Genomic DNA, 16,005 nt, shown 5'->3' on the forward strand with positions numbered 1-16,005 from the left:
GGCTCTTCAAACTACGGACCCTGAATCCATCCAAAAGAAAACCCAGCCAAATCCAATGAATCCATTACGCCGAACTCTGCCAGGTGCTGGGCATTAGGAAGCACGCGTTTTATGGGGAAGAGAGGGAGGTGAAGCTCATAATGCTTGCATGTACTTCAAATGCAACAATCCACAGAACGTCTCTCCACTTTCTGGGAAACAAAATCTCTCCGTGGCCCCAGGGCCCTTTAAATTTTACTGTGACTGTTTTCTTAAGAAATTCCTGGAGCGGAGCCGAACTTCGGTGTAGGGGGTTGGCAGCGCGCATATTGGTGGCCCAGGGGACTGTTGGCATCAGGGCTGGCGAGGAGTTCGCACGCGAAAGAAACTCCCGAGAAGTCAGAGCAGCCCCCTGGAAGGCAGCGAAGTGGGGGGCCCCCGAGAGTCCTTGAACTCCAGGGCTTCCGTGAATTCGGGAAAGGACAAATGAGAATGGCCGAAGCGGCCAGATGTTGGCGGAGTTTCACAGCTCCCGACCGACCCGCTCGGCCCGCCGGGACGCGACAGGGGTCGGAGTCCGAACCCGGGAACGTTCCGGGCGTCTGGGGCCGAGGGAGGGCTCGGGCCGCAGGAAGGAGTCCCGGCCGCCACCGCCCCGCCCGTCGGGCTGTCCGCCCCGCCCACCCCGAGCGAGGCGGGGCCAGGGCGGGAGAAGAAGAAGGAGGAGGAGGAGAGGTCGGAGCCGTCTCCAGGAGCCCTTAGAGACCGAGTCCCCGGCGGCGGCGGCGGGGCAGCCACCGGCAGACGAGTGAGCACCCAGCGGTGGACGCAGGTGGTGAGTCGGGCCCCCGCGGGGACTGGGGCGCAGCGCGGGGCGTCGGTTGGCCAGCCCGGGGGCCGCCTCCGAGTTCCCGGTGCTGGGAAGCGAGATGGAGGGAGGGGACGGAGGAAGGGAGGAAGGAGGGAAGAGTGTCCCGGAGGGCGGGGACTGGTCGGGGCCCTGGTCGCCCGAGAAGGGGATGGGGGAGGGAGGGCGAGGGACGCCTGGAGCGGGGACCGACGGCGCGCTCGCCTGGACTGGCGCAGCCGGAGGGCGCGGGGAGCCAGGGGCCCTTCGGGGCTGGGGCTGGGGCTGGGGTAGCGGAGCCTGGGGGGGAACACGGGAACCGGGGGGAGGTCTCCCAGCTCGCTTCCTCGCCCGCCCCGGGCCGTGCGCCCCGAGCCGGTTCGGGGCTGGGAGGCTCCCGTGTTCCCAGCACAGGCTTGGCGGTGGTGCCAGGTTTGGGTGGAGCGCCAGCTTCTGGGGGCGACCTGGCGCCACGCCCCTCTTCCCTACTTTCTTCCGCTCTTCCTGGGGACTGGCCCGCGGGTGCGTAGCCCTGGAACCCGCTGGGCGCCGAGGGTCTGGCGGGGAGATAGCGGGTCAGAGAGAGGAAGACCCAGGGCGCACACGTCCCGCCTGGGACCCCGAGCAGGTGGTGACCCGAGAGGGTATTGGGCAGGTGATAGATACACGGGGAAGTCCAGACTCGGACGTGAATCTTGCGTGATTAAAAATAAAAAATAAGAGTATTGCCCGGACACTTATTGCGTGGATCAGGGCTGCTTCTTTTTTCACTTTATTATTTTCTAAATGTTAACTAGGGCATAGCAATGAAAGCTAATTTCCAAACGCGGTAGCTAGCTCACGTCTCCGACACTCGCTAGTCCCTCGCCTTACGTTGGTGTCTTGTAAACTTGGCTTACATCATTCATAACTTTCGAAAAGGAACTCGTGGTTCTCGATAAATCACTGCCGCGGAGTCAAACTTGGGACAACTGGGAATCTTAAGAGGAGGAACTGACGAGGCCTGTCATCTTGTGGTCACCCCTGTCCCCCGGGCGTGGTTGTATGTATACAAACAAGCGCATAGAAGGAAATGGACAAAACCCGAGAAAAGGGAGGTCCCCTGTACCCACGTGTCAGGGCACGTTTAATGGCTGCTCCGAGTGGAAACAAACCGGGAATTTATTAGACCGTGTGGAGTTGGAGAAACTTCACATGACCAGCTTCCTTCCCATCAGTTATCCGCCCCCCCCCCCCCCCCCCCCCGTTGTCTTTGCGGACGGAGGCTGTTTATATTTCCTGGGGCTGTTGTAGCTTGGTCTGAATGGATTGTCTATAATGAATCTTTTGGATGCTGTCAGAGGCAGGGTCTGTATCTGTGTGTTCTCCGCCTTGAAAAGCGGGGTTTGCCGTGGTTTTTAAAGCGCTAGTCCCGTTACTGCACCTTCGCTGGTGCTCCTCAGCTCTCCTCCAGGATGGCGGCCCTCACCTAGGAGAACCAGGAAGGCAGGCAGCGCTGGAGTGACGGGTTGGGTATTACTATTGCCAAAACAATCACATTCAAGTAAGGAGCTGGTGTGTGTTTTTGTTTTTGTGTGTTTTTTTTTTTTCCAAATCAAATTGTATGTATTAGCAAGTCCCCTTTCCAATAAACACAAATGATTCACACATCACATACTTTTTCAAAGCAATCAAACTTTTTATAGAGACTTAAATGGTAAAAGGACTTCAGGATCAAATGTTCAGTCCCTTTGAGTGCCCTAACAGTTAACTAGCATCATAAAACCTTGGGTTAGAGCCAAAAAAATACTGTATGGCCTATAAGAACTGCAACTTTAAACCTTATAAAAAATGCAGTCATATGTTTATATATATTTTTTGCAGTCGTATTTTTTATTGTGTTTAACCCAGGGTAAATTCACTAGGTATTGAACCCCGACAGCATTTAGATTTGTGTAGAAATACATAAATACGTGAATCTGTGCTTTACAAGAGGCTGAAAAGATTAATCTTATAAAAATTTTCTGTGTAGCATGCTCCAGGCTCGTGTGAAAGACTAGCTCCCTAACAATAAAATTTGAGGTGTCAGGCTTGTGTTGTTGTCACTTGTTGAAGGAGGAGTGGTTTGTCAGGTGTGACAGCTAAGAGCTTCATAGTGAAAACACTTGAGGAAATGGTTAGGTAATTCAAGATTAGTTCTTGTTTTTTATGTTGAAATCCTCTCTCTGAGAAAAACAACATTCACGGGGGGTTGTGGGGGGAAGATAAATGATGATGAAAGGAGACTTGACTTGAGGTGGTGAATGCACAATACAATATACAGATGATGTGATGTATTATAGAATTATACACCTGAAACCTATACAGTGTTATTAACCAATGTTAACCCAAATAAACTCAAGAAAAACGAAAATTCACATTTAAGAATTATGTCATTTATTGTGTTGGATTTGTAATTGGGTGGTGTTGTTTTCTTTTTTAATTTTCTGTGTAAGCTAGGGAGGTAGATTGTCGAAGTCAAATAAAATGTTTCTGAGGCCTGATTCGGAAGAGAAGCAGTTTAACAGTGGTCTGTGGTGTGGGTTTTGGTGTCATGCGGACAGACCTGGATCCGAATCTCAGTTATTTAACCGTTTTCAGTTTGCATTGTAAAATGGGGATGACAGCGGTTTCTATTTCTAGGGTTTTTATGAAAGTACTAGAGGCCCGGTGCACAAAATTTGTGCACTTGGGCAGGGGGAGGTCCTTCAGCCCGGCCTGTGCCCTCTCGCAGTCTGGGAGCCCTTGGGGTATGTCTGACGGCTTAGGCCTGCTCCCTGCTGCAGAGGCGGGAGAGGCTCCCGCCACCGCCACTGCACTCGCCAGCATTAATCCCAGCTTCTGGCTGAGCAGCGCTCCCCCTGTGGGAGTGCACTGACTACCAGGAGGCAGCTTCTGTGTTGAGCGTCTGTCCCCTGGTGGTCAGTGCACATCATAGCAAACAATTTGCATATTAGCCTTTTATTATATAGGATATGAATCTTTGGAAAACACTTTGCACCCAACACACAGTTAATGTCTGAATTATTAGATATTTTCTGATCTGGCTGACTTTGGCAGCAGGCTCTTGGATAAATTATAAGATGGCAACTAGAACCTTCAGGAAATGCTGGATAGTGTAATTTTAAATTCCAAAGAAGGTACCTGATGTTACCGATCGGTAGATAGATGTAAAATATTTGTGTACATGTGTGTGTCATGTTTCTCCCACAGTGATATGAATAATTATGTTTAATGGATTAACAGTTTCAGTATGCTTTTAGTGTTATTTTTTAGAACTAGGCAGTCAGAAACATTTCATTAATCTTATTTAAATTTAAAGAGAATTTATATATTTCAAATAGTCCTGTTTATTAGCCCTGTATAGGAAATTAAACCAGGAACAGAAGTATTTGTCTTGAACCAAGTATGACTTTTAGTTAAAATATGAAGAAATGTGACCCAGGGGTATCCAGCTATTTACTTTCTCATGCACCGATGTCCAGTGCCAACAGATAAGCCACAAGTAGTGTTTAGGGCTGATTGGGAATGTTTAGTAAACGTTTTGTAAAAGCCTTATGACTGATGATAAACTTCCAGGGGAATGCATGTTCAGTTAATTCAGGAAATCGACTCATCATTGAAACATTTGCAAAATTTTATAAAATGCTTTCATCTTTAAAAACAAACCCTTTTATAAGCGCCTTTTGTTTTTCTTAATGTAACTTGGGTGCAAAAGATTGGACTGATTGGGATCATAGCTCGTGCCACACATGGCTTCTTATATTACTAATTGTTCCACAGGGACACAGAGATGGTGCTTTATAATATTTTAAAATAGATGTAAAGGGTATAGTGTAGTTATGAATCATTTCTTGCCTATCACATTGTACTCTGAAGCAGTGGAGGACTTGACTGAATAAATTATTGATTCTTTTTACTCCTAGAACAAACATCGTAGCATAGTGATGGATTCCTGGCTCCTGCCTCTAGGTGTGTAGAGTGTGGCAAGTTACTTAAATATCTCTGTGCTTCAATGAGGTGTTGTAAGGAAGTCATGAATCAATCTGTCTAAAGCATTCAGAACAGTGCCTGATACATAGACTATAATAATAAAAGTGTAATATGCTAATTAGACCGGACATCCTTCCGGACATCCTTCCGGACGACCTTCCGGACGAAGCCGCGGCAGCAGGGGACAAGGCAGAGGCAGCCGCCCACGGCAGCAGGGGCCAAGCCCCTTGCACGAATTTTGTGCATCGGTCCTCTAGTGTTCAATAAATATTAATGTTAAATTATTACTTACTGAAATTTTCTCTTTCTAAATGTTATATAATGAGCATGTATCATTTTTGTAACAAAAAACAACTGTACAAAATTTCAGTGTTTCCCAAAAATCTAACAAAGCTCAGTATTCTTAAAAAATCCTGCCAAGCAGTACTTAGGAAGTAAGAGAATATAGTTAGGCAATTGTCATTGCATCTTTTAAATGTGAAATGTGACACAAGTTAATCCTCCTAGATCTCAATCTTATTTTCCTTTCTTATTAGAAACTTAAAAAGAAATCAATAATCCATGAAGTCCATATTTTCTAGGTTAAGTAGGGAAAGGGCAGTATGCAAAGTTATAGTGCATTATTACAATTACAACCAGGTTTTAAACAGCGTGTGCATAAACAGAAAGTCTAGAAGAACATCCAGACAAATGGTTGATGGGATTCTGATGCTTTTCCCCTTTTCTCTCCCCATTTTCCCCAGTGAGCATGAATCCTATATAATAAAAGCCTAATATGCTAAGTGTCCAGTCATCCAGTCGACTGTTCAACCAATCAAAGTGTAATATGCTAATGATATGCTAAGGCCGCTCAACTGTTCACTATGATGTGCACTGACCATCAGGGGCAGACGCTCCAACTAGTAGGTTAGCTTGTTGCTGGGGTCTGGCGGATCGGGACTGAGCAAGACAGGCCAGACATGCCCTGGAGCCCTCCCGCTGTCCCTCTCCGGCTGACCAACCTCCCGCAACCCTCCCCAGCCCTGATTGTGCACCAGTGGGGTCCCTCGGCCTGGCCTGCGCCCTCTTGCAATATGGGACCTCTCAGGGAATATGGAGAGCTGGTTTCAGCCCGATCCCACAGGCCAGGCCGAGGGACCCCACTGGTGCATGAATTCGTGCACCGGGCCTCTAGTATATAATAAAAGCAATCCATTTGTGTAACAGTTACTCAGTGAAAGTTCTGATTTATTAGCTACAAATAGCAGGATTTTGTTACTGTTTTAGAAAAAACACACCAGCCCACGTAGCAGTTAAATGTCAAAACCTTGGTAGTGAGAACTGTTTAGCAGTACAAGAAAGGTTCTTTCAGAAGTTTGCAGGTTTATCTTTTACGAGATGTTTGCAATTAGGCTCCGTATACAGACCTAGTCCAACAACCTTGACTATGGAAGTTGTCACTGCATTGATGAGCTGCATGCACACAGCACCTTCAGCATATCCGATGCCTGCCAGACAGTCGCGAGGAAGACACAGTGCACTTAATTTAACAGGAAAGTTCGATAGAAAAAAAAAATACTTCCGGCAGAATTGTGTGACTCCGTTTATTGAGCTGTTCTACATCCTGGGCCCAGGTCTAAGCCCTTTACACACATGGTCTTGCTCAGTCTTCTCAACTGAGAAGGAGGAAGCCAAGGCTCCCTCAGTGGCCAGACCAGACGTCGACCCGGAGTTGTTCAACTCCACGCACCACTCGCTGAGCACTGTGCTGAGAGCTGAAGTGAAGGTGCATCCAGCTTCTCTTACGGTTGGGATGACCCACCTGAGAATTATCATTGCCTTTCATTGGTCTCACTCTTCTTCAGCCATAGATGGTGACATTTCTAGAATTGTGTCAGAGACCCGGCAGGCCTGAAGTGATCTGCCTCTCCCTCCCCTGCATTCCCAAAGAGGGCTTGAGAGTCCAGATGAAGGAACTGGCCTGCTGAGTCCTATGCTAGAGCCAGCTCAGACCAATCGCTCCTCATCCCTGTCCTCACCCCTTTTCCTCTTAGGAATGAAAGGAGAATAATGAGCAGGTGGCTTGGATCCCCGGCAGAGAGAGCGGAGGTGATTTGACTGAAGGTTACTTCTGGCTGAATTATTCCACTTATTGCCGAGTCTCTTGAAAATCATTCCTAGTGTCACTGAAATGTTTGGTTTATCATGTCAGGCTTTATTGGGTATCATAAAAGTGCTTAGCTGTGAGGGTCTGGTTGCCATCCTCTGACAGGGAGGGTTTTTGTCTTCTTTTAATGGGCCTGCATTTCAGAGGATTACTGTATAATAAAAACCAGGGTGTTGCAGACTCTTAAGACTTTTCATACTTTCGACTCTGCTGGAGAATTAATAGCTAAAAGGAGAATTTCTTTTAGGTCTATCTTAGTAAATCAGTGGCTAAGGATCTTTTGCAATTTTCCTCATTCATTGATTGTAAGCAGGTGACTTTGGAGCCAGAGACATAGGACGCCTTACATCCCCGTGTGCTTTCTTACGGAATAGGCCAGTGGTCGGCAAAGTCATTGGTCCACAGAGCCAAATACCAAGAGCACAACGATTGAAATTTCTTTTGAGAGCCAAATTTTTTAAACTTAAACTTCTTCTAACACCACTTCTTCAAAATAGACTCACCCAGGCCGTGGTATTTTGTGGAAGAGCCACACTCAAGGGGCCAAAGAGCCGCATGTGGCTCGCGAGCCGCTGTTTGCCAACCACTGGAATAGACTATCATTCCCCTTGCAATCAATGTCATGTAATTGACATAGATCCTGTTTGGTTGACTCAAGAGAAAGCGTAACTTTTGATTTAACTTGGGTTGGCATCCTCACAGATGCTCACTGGAGTGGGTTCTGAATCGGCCTTCCTCTCCGCACTTGCATTCTGTATATAGAGCGTTGCCTTCATTCCAATAGCTGTATGCAAACCAACATGAGCCCTGTGGGGTGGCATCTTGACTTTACTGATGTAGAATAATCAGGTTTTTATTTAGCTGCAGATTACCAGCCAAGATGTCCCTGAGCACTGGATAGTAAACCCTCACCTCTACTGGGGACCCTTTGACTAAGGCCCCAAGCTTTCAGTGACCTCAAATTTTGTCTGCTTTTCGGGGAGAAATTACTGCAGAGGAACATGGGTTAGCTCTCAACAGGAGCTAAATAAAGCTAAGGATGGAAAGAGGAATCCAAATCCAAGAGCTGCTTGGGGCTTTATTAAGACTCAGTGAGGACTTGATAGATATAAAACCATCACACCAGTTTAGTCAACCTGAATCTCGGGCAAATTGGGCAAGTGTTGAAACCAGCACTGTCCTGTACTGAAACCTTTATTAGTCTGTTGCTGGCACAGGAGACCATCTTCACATGAGTGTATAAGGTCATGATCAGCTGCTTAGACAAATTGTTAGGGAGGGCTGGATGTCTGGCCCAGGAGCAGAAGGATTGAATTGTGACTTCCTGACAGGGCTGTCTTGAACCCATGTGCAGGTTATTCACTGCCCAAGAGTGCTGGCCAAGGAAACAAGTGGTAACGCAAATCTTCTTAAGGAAACGGTGTGTTCTGACTCAGACTGCCTCTGCCAGAGGAAGGGGCACTTCTTTCTGATGCCATCAAGCCTGCAAGGCCAGGTCCACTAGGAGGGGTTGCCTCTCTCTCACGCACACAAAGTTGTGATGCGGTCAGCAGTCGCATTGCCTCTCACAGACCCTCCAGGCCTTGAAAGCCATGAGCCAGCAGAGTCTGACACCTGTAGATGCTTAATAAATGCCAGTGGAACAAAGGAATAAAGCATGTTCTCTACAGCGTGTGCCAGCCACCTGCATGAGCCACTGTTCTTTTTTTAATCAAAAAAGTAAAATTGATTGTACTGGCTAGGAATGCCCGTTCAGTGGTTCATGGTCCCTGTGACAGGCTTCAATGCCATCATTTCCTAAGACGAGCACTTGGGGTGGTGTTGACATTGCTGACTGTTGGTCGAATGCCAGCAACTTGCTTAGTGTTGCCTGACACATGCCGGGGTCCCCGCACCCCTTTTTGTAGTCCACCCGATGGAGGGAATGCAGTGCTGACTCCGGGAATCGGCACAGGGGTTCATGTTATCTATTGACCAACGGTGGGCTCTCCCCTTGGGGACAGGATGCCAAGGACAGTGTGGCCTTAGGAGCCTTTGGAACTTACCTGTGAGCGCTGCTGCTTGTGTAAAAAGACTTTTCTGGTTTAGGGGGTAACAAGTAGGGAGGCTTGTTGCTAAAGCTACCAAAAACTAAGAAAGGGAGAGAGTGTGTGTGTGTGTGTGTGTGTGTGTCTGTCCGTCCGTGTCCGTGTCCCCAGTGCCAGCTGGTGCTTCTTGCAGGCCTTTTCTTTTACGTTGATCCTTTAGAAAACCTATTCTCAGAATTAACTTCCCTCTCCTGGCTCCTCTCCTGGGAGGCGACCTGCACAGCAGGTAGGATCAGCCATGTTTAGTGGGTCAAACTGCTAAGGCAGTGGTTCTGAGGATGAAGGTTTGTACTTCGGACCTTGGTCTTCTGCTTCATGGAGAGGCTGCACCTTGTGGGAAAAGCCCACAGGCAGAGGAAGGTGAACGCCTTTCACACTTAATCTGGTTAAATGCAGCTTTCTTCAGGCAAACTCTGATTCCCAAAGCAGAAATGGCAGGAGATAACAATCCCTAACAAGGATTCCCTATAGATTTTTTTTTTTTTTAGATTGCAAAGTTAACCTGTTGCATTTACAGTATGATTTGATTTTACAAAATTCCAGGAGTCTCAACTTTTCAGGAATATTTCTCTTGTCGAATTAAGCAGAATATTCCAGCACATGCTTTGCCCTCTATTTTTTTTTTTTTAACATAAATATTTGATGAGCGGTGTGCTTCAGCCATTACTGTCCAAATCCAGAGAGCAAATAAAAGCTCCTGGCATGCTGCCTGGGAGGCAACCCTAGTGCCTCCCATTCACCCACAGGTCTCTGACTTCCTTCTGGCTGTAATAAACATCAGGGGGCCCAGGGACACCCACACCCAGCAGGTAACATAAAACAGGGCAGAGATCAACTCTCCCATGTTCACTCTGCTCACCTCCTGAACTCTGGACCCAGCTTCCTCTCATTTACTGACTTGAGAACTCACCTGCCCTCACCCAGGTTTCCCAGATCCCTGAGCTAAACTCCTTAGCCTTGTGTCTTCCAAGCTGGTCTTGTCTTGTTCTTCACATTCATATGAAAAAATGGCTTATGCAACCTCTTCGTTTTTTAAAATAGGCAAAATATTTATATTGTCCCCAAGAACCTTACAACCCTATCAAAAGGTTCACACTGAGAAAGCTTGCTCCCCTCTCATCCAAGCCTTTCCCACACTCTCTCTAGGTGGCAACCTGTAAATACAACCGAATAAGAATATATATGTTTATTCTTCCTCCTTTCTCAAAAGATAGCGTATTATATATACTCTTCTGGCGTATTATAAATACTCTTCTGTACCTTGCTTTCTAAAATTAGCAGTACGTCCTGGAAGTCTCAGCTCAGCACATAGAGGTCTCTCTCAATCTCGCTCTCGCTCTGTTCTCTCTCTCTCAGCATAATAGTTTTCCATTGTGTGGATGGACCATAATTTATTTGGCCAATCTCTATTACTGGGCCTTTGGAGTATTTCCAGTCTTGTGCTATTATAAACTGTGCTGCAACAAATAAAGGTGTAATAAGTCATTTTGCCCTTGTGCAGGGGTACTTAGAAGCCGGATTCCCAGAAGTGGGCTGCTGAATCACAGGGCTCATTAATCCCCCTCTGGAAGGGCTGACTCACATTGCCCTCCCACAGGCGATGTACTACTGGATGGCCTGTTTCCCCACAGCCCCAGCAGCAAGAAGTGTGTCATCTCATTTTATTTTTCTTAATCTGGTTAGGAGGAAATGGTAACTTTGGCTCATTAAACATTTTCAAATGACAAGTAGGTGGGGGTTGGGGGCCATTTGTACATCTTTCCTTGTGTGCTGTTCACACCTATTGATCCTCTTGTGGGCATTTATTGACCTTTCTTCTTGAAGCAAGACTCTTGCCTACACTGCTGTCAAAATCTCTTAGATACTGACTTAAGAATGTGATGGCTCTTTTGGGCCTAAGGGTAGAAGTTGGCTGCCAGATTGTCAGCGCAAAATTGAGAGAAGTGGAAAGTAGGGTTTTATGCCAGTCGCTAATGTCCGATTTATAAATAGTTTTCAGCTAATGGTATTATTAAACTGGGGCTTCTCCAAAACCATTATGAGGATGATCTTCGAGTCTAGAATTTCTCCCTCTCCAACAAAAACAAGAGAGAGAGGTTGAGATTATATAAATTCCAATGGTACTTTCTGCAAAATCTCGTAAGAAATGTGGAGTTTCCCATTTACATGCATCTCCGGAAAGGTCATACACACCGCATTTTTAATCTGCTGAAGTGGGCTCCTCTTCTCCCTTTGATCTCACCGAGAGCTGTTTACTCCATTTCCAAGGTGAAAGAGAAGAGAAAGTAAGAGTACAATGTGAGGAGACCAGCCAAAGTTCAGGATTTGAACAACAGGTGTGGAGTTGGAGTTGCACACAATCATCTTTATTTTTGAGATGTTCTTTCAGTCAGCTCTTGGGATGTTAGTGTAATGTACATTAATTTTCCTCTATTTAAAAATGAAATCCATCGAGAGAGAACTTACAGGTTAGGATGCAGACTGCGCTTTTGTTTGCATTTAGAAATTCATAAAGCTAGCTGACATCTCCATCAAAAAGAAACAACAGCAACAACAACAGGAAAACTTCACAACAGTGATCACGAAAACCTCTCCCCAGAGTTCCTGCACTTCGCTCCGGAAAGGAGGACCTGGTCTCCCAGGCCCGTGCTCCCTTGTCAGCTTCTGAATACGTGGATTCAGATTTTTGTGGAAGTTGCTTTTCAGCTCTCTGGAGGCTTATTGTTTGCTCCCCGTGCTTCTCTTTCCCTGTCCCTGGAGTGTTGCTCTCCCCACTACAGTGTCAGCTCCATAGGACAGGCTCCTGGTCTGTTGCTCTGTCCCCAGTATCTAGCAGGTGACCTAGCACCTTGCAGTGCTCCATTGATAGTGGACGGACGAATGCTACTACAGGTACCTAACATGCCGCACTGTTTGTTTGTTTTTGTTTAACTGCTGAATTGGGCTCTTGGCCAGGTCTTTGTGATCAACATTTTAGAGATCTTATGTCAGACATGGACCTCATTGGGGCTGGGGTGGGGAGAGAATCCTGTTAGCCATTCCTTGGCCTGTCAGCAGGGTTCTCTAGCCCTTATGTGCTCTCTGACAGCGTACATGATAGTTTAGAGCTAAAGCTTGCAGCCCGAATCACCTGGGCAAGTCACCTGACCTCTCAGATAACTTGGCCCATTTTCAAAATAGTTAATATCACCGTATTTCAACAAATCTAAGATGCCATCAGTTATGAGATGTGACATTATTCCGTGTGCCACAAAGAGAAATAAAATTGCCCATTCAACTATAACCCACATCAACCCTAAGAGTGTTAGTTTTCTATGGCTGCTGTAATGGATTACCAGAAATTTAGCAGCTTAAAGCAATACCTGTGTGTGATCTCACAGTCTTTAGAAGTCAGCATGGGCTCGGCCGGCTTCTCTGCTCTGGGTTTTACACAGCCGAAATCTCACTGGGAGTCTTCGGGAAGAATCCTTTGCAAGGTCATTTAGGTTGTTGGTAGAATCCAGTTCCGTGCTTTGTGGGACTGAAGTCTGCCTCTTTGCTGGCTGTCAGCTTGAGGCCACCTTCAGCTCTTAGAAACCTCTCCCTGGTCCTTGCACTTGAACCCTATAATCTCAGAGCCAGCAGTAGCATAAGTCCTTCTCATGCCTGGAATCTCTTTGAGGGGCCCTTCTGCTCTGTTTCTCTGCCTCCCACCAGAGAAAATTCCCTCTTGTAAAAAAGGCTCATTTGATTCAATTGGGCCCACCTGGGTCATCCAGGCTACTCCCCCTGTGTTAAGATCTGTAACGTTAATTACACCTGCGAAGTCCCTTTTGCCTCCTTACAGAACATACTCACAGGTTCCAGGGATTAGAACCGTGGTCGGCAAACTGCGGCTCATGAGCCACATGCGGCTCTTTGGCCCCTTGAGTGTGGCTCTTCCACAAAATACCACGGCCTGGGTGAGTCTATTTTGAAGAAGTGGCGTTAGAAGAAGTTTAAGTTTAAAAAATTTGGCTCTCAAAAGAAATTTCAATCGTTGTACTGTTGATATTTGGCTCCGTTGACTAATGAGTTTGCCGACCATTGCTCTAGATGTTCATCTGTTTCCTTTAACATCCTTTGTAATAAATCGGTAATCTAGTGAGTAAATGGGTTTTCTGAGTTTCTGAGCCACTCTAGCAAATTAATCAAACACAAGGAGGGGGTCCTGGGCACCTCTGATCTGTGGCTGGTGGGTGGGAAGCACAGGTGAAGTTGTAGGGCTGAACCCTTAACCTGTGGGATCTGATGGGATCTTTCGGTAGATAATGTCAGAATTGAGTTCAGTTTTAGGACACCCCGCTGGTGTCCATTCCTGATGGTGTGGAAACACCCCCCTCTCCCTCCTCAATGAAAACTGGGATTGTTGACCAGACCAGACCCTTTTATATAGTGTGTGTGATTTTTAGCAGTAGGGAGCTTCTTTTTAAGCCATTATAAGTGTAACCTGACAAACGGTGAAGGAGAAAAGGAGGAGAGCAGTTTAGCAGAACTGGAGTAAAAATAGTCCTCGTTGGAATTCAATAAACTACTCTAAGATCACAGTTTCTAGAGTTTTCCTAAGACACAACTACAGATTGTCTGTCTTAGACTCTTCAAATTCAGGTAGACATTGTTGGAAACCATCTAATTATCTTCCCATCAAAAGGTGCTTTTCTTCCTGCTTCCTTTGAAAAAGTCAGTGCAAAACATCTCCATCCCCTCAGGAAGCCAGGCTCTGAACCCCTGAGTCATCTGGAGCCCCTCCCTGCTCTCCACCGCCCTCCAGCTCAGACACAGCTCACTCCCACCAATGCCTGCACATCTACCTCCAAACCAGCCCACATGCCTGCTCTCCACCCTTACTGCCTCTCACCTGGATTGTCGCTATGGCTTCCTAGCTGACCTCTGCCCTCCAAACTGCCACCAGGGTGATTTTTCTAAAACATAGATCTAAATGTCACTTCCTGTCTCCCAGCTGCATGAAGGCATTACAGTTAGTGATGAGTTTCACACTGTCCAGGTTCAAGGCCTGCCTATGCTTTTTATGAACTCTGGAATCTTGAAAGAGTTATTCGGTTGCTCTGTCTCAGTTTCCCCATCTGTAAAATGGGAGTGATAATAACACCTAGCTCACAGGTTTTGGAATTTAAGTGAGTTAACATGTGTGGAGCACTCAGGACAGTGCCTGGCACACAGAAAGCCCTCAGGAAACATTATTATCCCACAGTCCTTGACTGCTCACCCAGAGCTCATCCTTCCTACTGCTCCCCACATCATCCCTTCCCCCTCCCGGTGCCGCGCAAAGCGTGGTCTGCAGACAGAACCGTTTGTTAATGATCTGCAGCTAGGTGAGTGCACACACGGAGAGTACAGAGTGAGAGATTTTCATAGCAATTAAAACAGTCATTTTACATCTCTTGAATCTAATAAAACACTAGACTTGCATTTTATATTTTATTTTTCTAACGGTTTGCTTTTATTGCATTTTATAAAAGTATTGGTCCATGATGAATTGGAAATAAAACCAAAAAGCTGACTGATCTTTCACCATGGATAGCTTGGGAAGCATTTCTGTGTTCCCACACACCCTTTCTATTGATTCATGCTGGCCAGGTTACCCATACTCACCATGTGACATTAAATCTCTCTGGATTTTTGTTCCACCGTTTCCTCTGCCTAGAGTTTATTTCACATTAAGCACCTGTAATAAGTGCCAGACTCTGGGGACATAGGATGACTAAGGTACAGCCTCTACTTTTGAGAAAGTTTCACTCAAACTACCCAGCGAGTTCCTGCTTGTCTTTTGAAACCTAGCATAATTTCATTCTCTCGTCCATTAAGAAATCATTTATTAAATGCCAACTGTTTACTAGGCACTTGCTGCATTCTGTTCCTGCCTTTTAAGGGCCACCAAACTAATGGGGGTGACAGACACTCAATGACAGTAGGATAGAGTGTTAAACAGCAATGTGAGGAGGGAAGTGTGGAGGTACAGAGGATGGTGTGCCGTCTTTGCCTCGGATGGGGCAAGGGCATGGGGAGGAGGTCAGAATGGTTTCACAGTTAAAGTAGATGCAGTGTCATCAAAAGATGAAGATCCAGATCTTGAGGGCAAGCCCAAGGCCAAAGCCCAGCTCTGTCACTTGCCAGCCATGTGACTTTGAGTGACTGCCTCTCTATTTTATTCCATTCAGGCCACATAACAGAATGCCATAGACAAAGTGGCGTAATAGCAATTTGTTTCTCCACTTCTGGAGACTGGGAAGTCCAAGATCATGACACCGTAGGTTCAGCGTCTGATGAGAGCCCCCTCTCTGGTTCCTAAACAACTGTCTTCTCTTCTCCCTGAGTTCTTACATGGGGAAGGTGAGGAGCTGTGTACGGTCTCTGTGTAAAGGCACTAATCTTACTCATGAGGGCTCCACTCTCATGACCTAATCACCTCCCAAAGGCCTCACCTCCTAGTACCATCAGAGCTGGGTTTAGGATTTTAACATGAATCTTGAGGGGACACACACGTTCAAGACCATAGTATTCTCTGAATTTCAGAGTCCTCCTCTGTAAAATGGGGATAACAGTACCTCACAAGGCTATTTTGAGGCTCACCTGAAATTATATATACACTAGAGGCCCGATGCATGAAATTCATGCATTGGGGGGGGGGGTCCCTCAGCCCAGCCTGCACCCTCTCCAATCTGGGACCCCTTGGGGGATGTCCGACTGCCGGTTTAGGCCCGATCCCCAGGATCGGGCCTAAACCGGCAGTTGGACATCCCTCTCACAATCCTGGACCTCTGGCTCCTAATCGCTCACCTGCCTGCCTGCCTGGTTGCCTCTAATGGTTCCCCCACCCCCCGCCGGCCTGATAGCCCCTAATGCCCCCCGCTGCCAGCCAGATTGCCCCAACTGCCCCCTCCCTGCCAGCCTGGTCA

General features: G+C 46.8%; 1 protein-coding gene across 2 annotated transcripts in view; it reads left to right on the forward strand.

Annotated features, from left to right (window-relative positions):
* The first annotated feature begins 323 nt into the window (after nt 1-323).
* GNG12 (G protein subunit gamma 12) overlaps nt 324-16,005 on the forward strand; it is a 119,838-nt gene continuing 104,156 nt past the window's right edge. Inside the window, exon 1 of one of the 2 annotated variants that reach the window (XM_079777615.1) lies at nt 324-811. The gene's annotated coding sequence lies outside the window, so the exon portion shown is untranslated. Of the gene's footprint in view, nt 815-16,005 lie in introns of both variants that reach the window. The other variant, XM_079777614.1, reaches the window with a different exon arrangement.

This window comes from Cnephaeus nilssonii (assembly GCF_951640355.1).
Source record: "Cnephaeus nilssonii genome assembly, chromosome: 7".
Lineage (NCBI taxonomy): Eukaryota > Metazoa > Chordata > Mammalia > Chiroptera > Vespertilionidae > Cnephaeus > Cnephaeus nilssonii.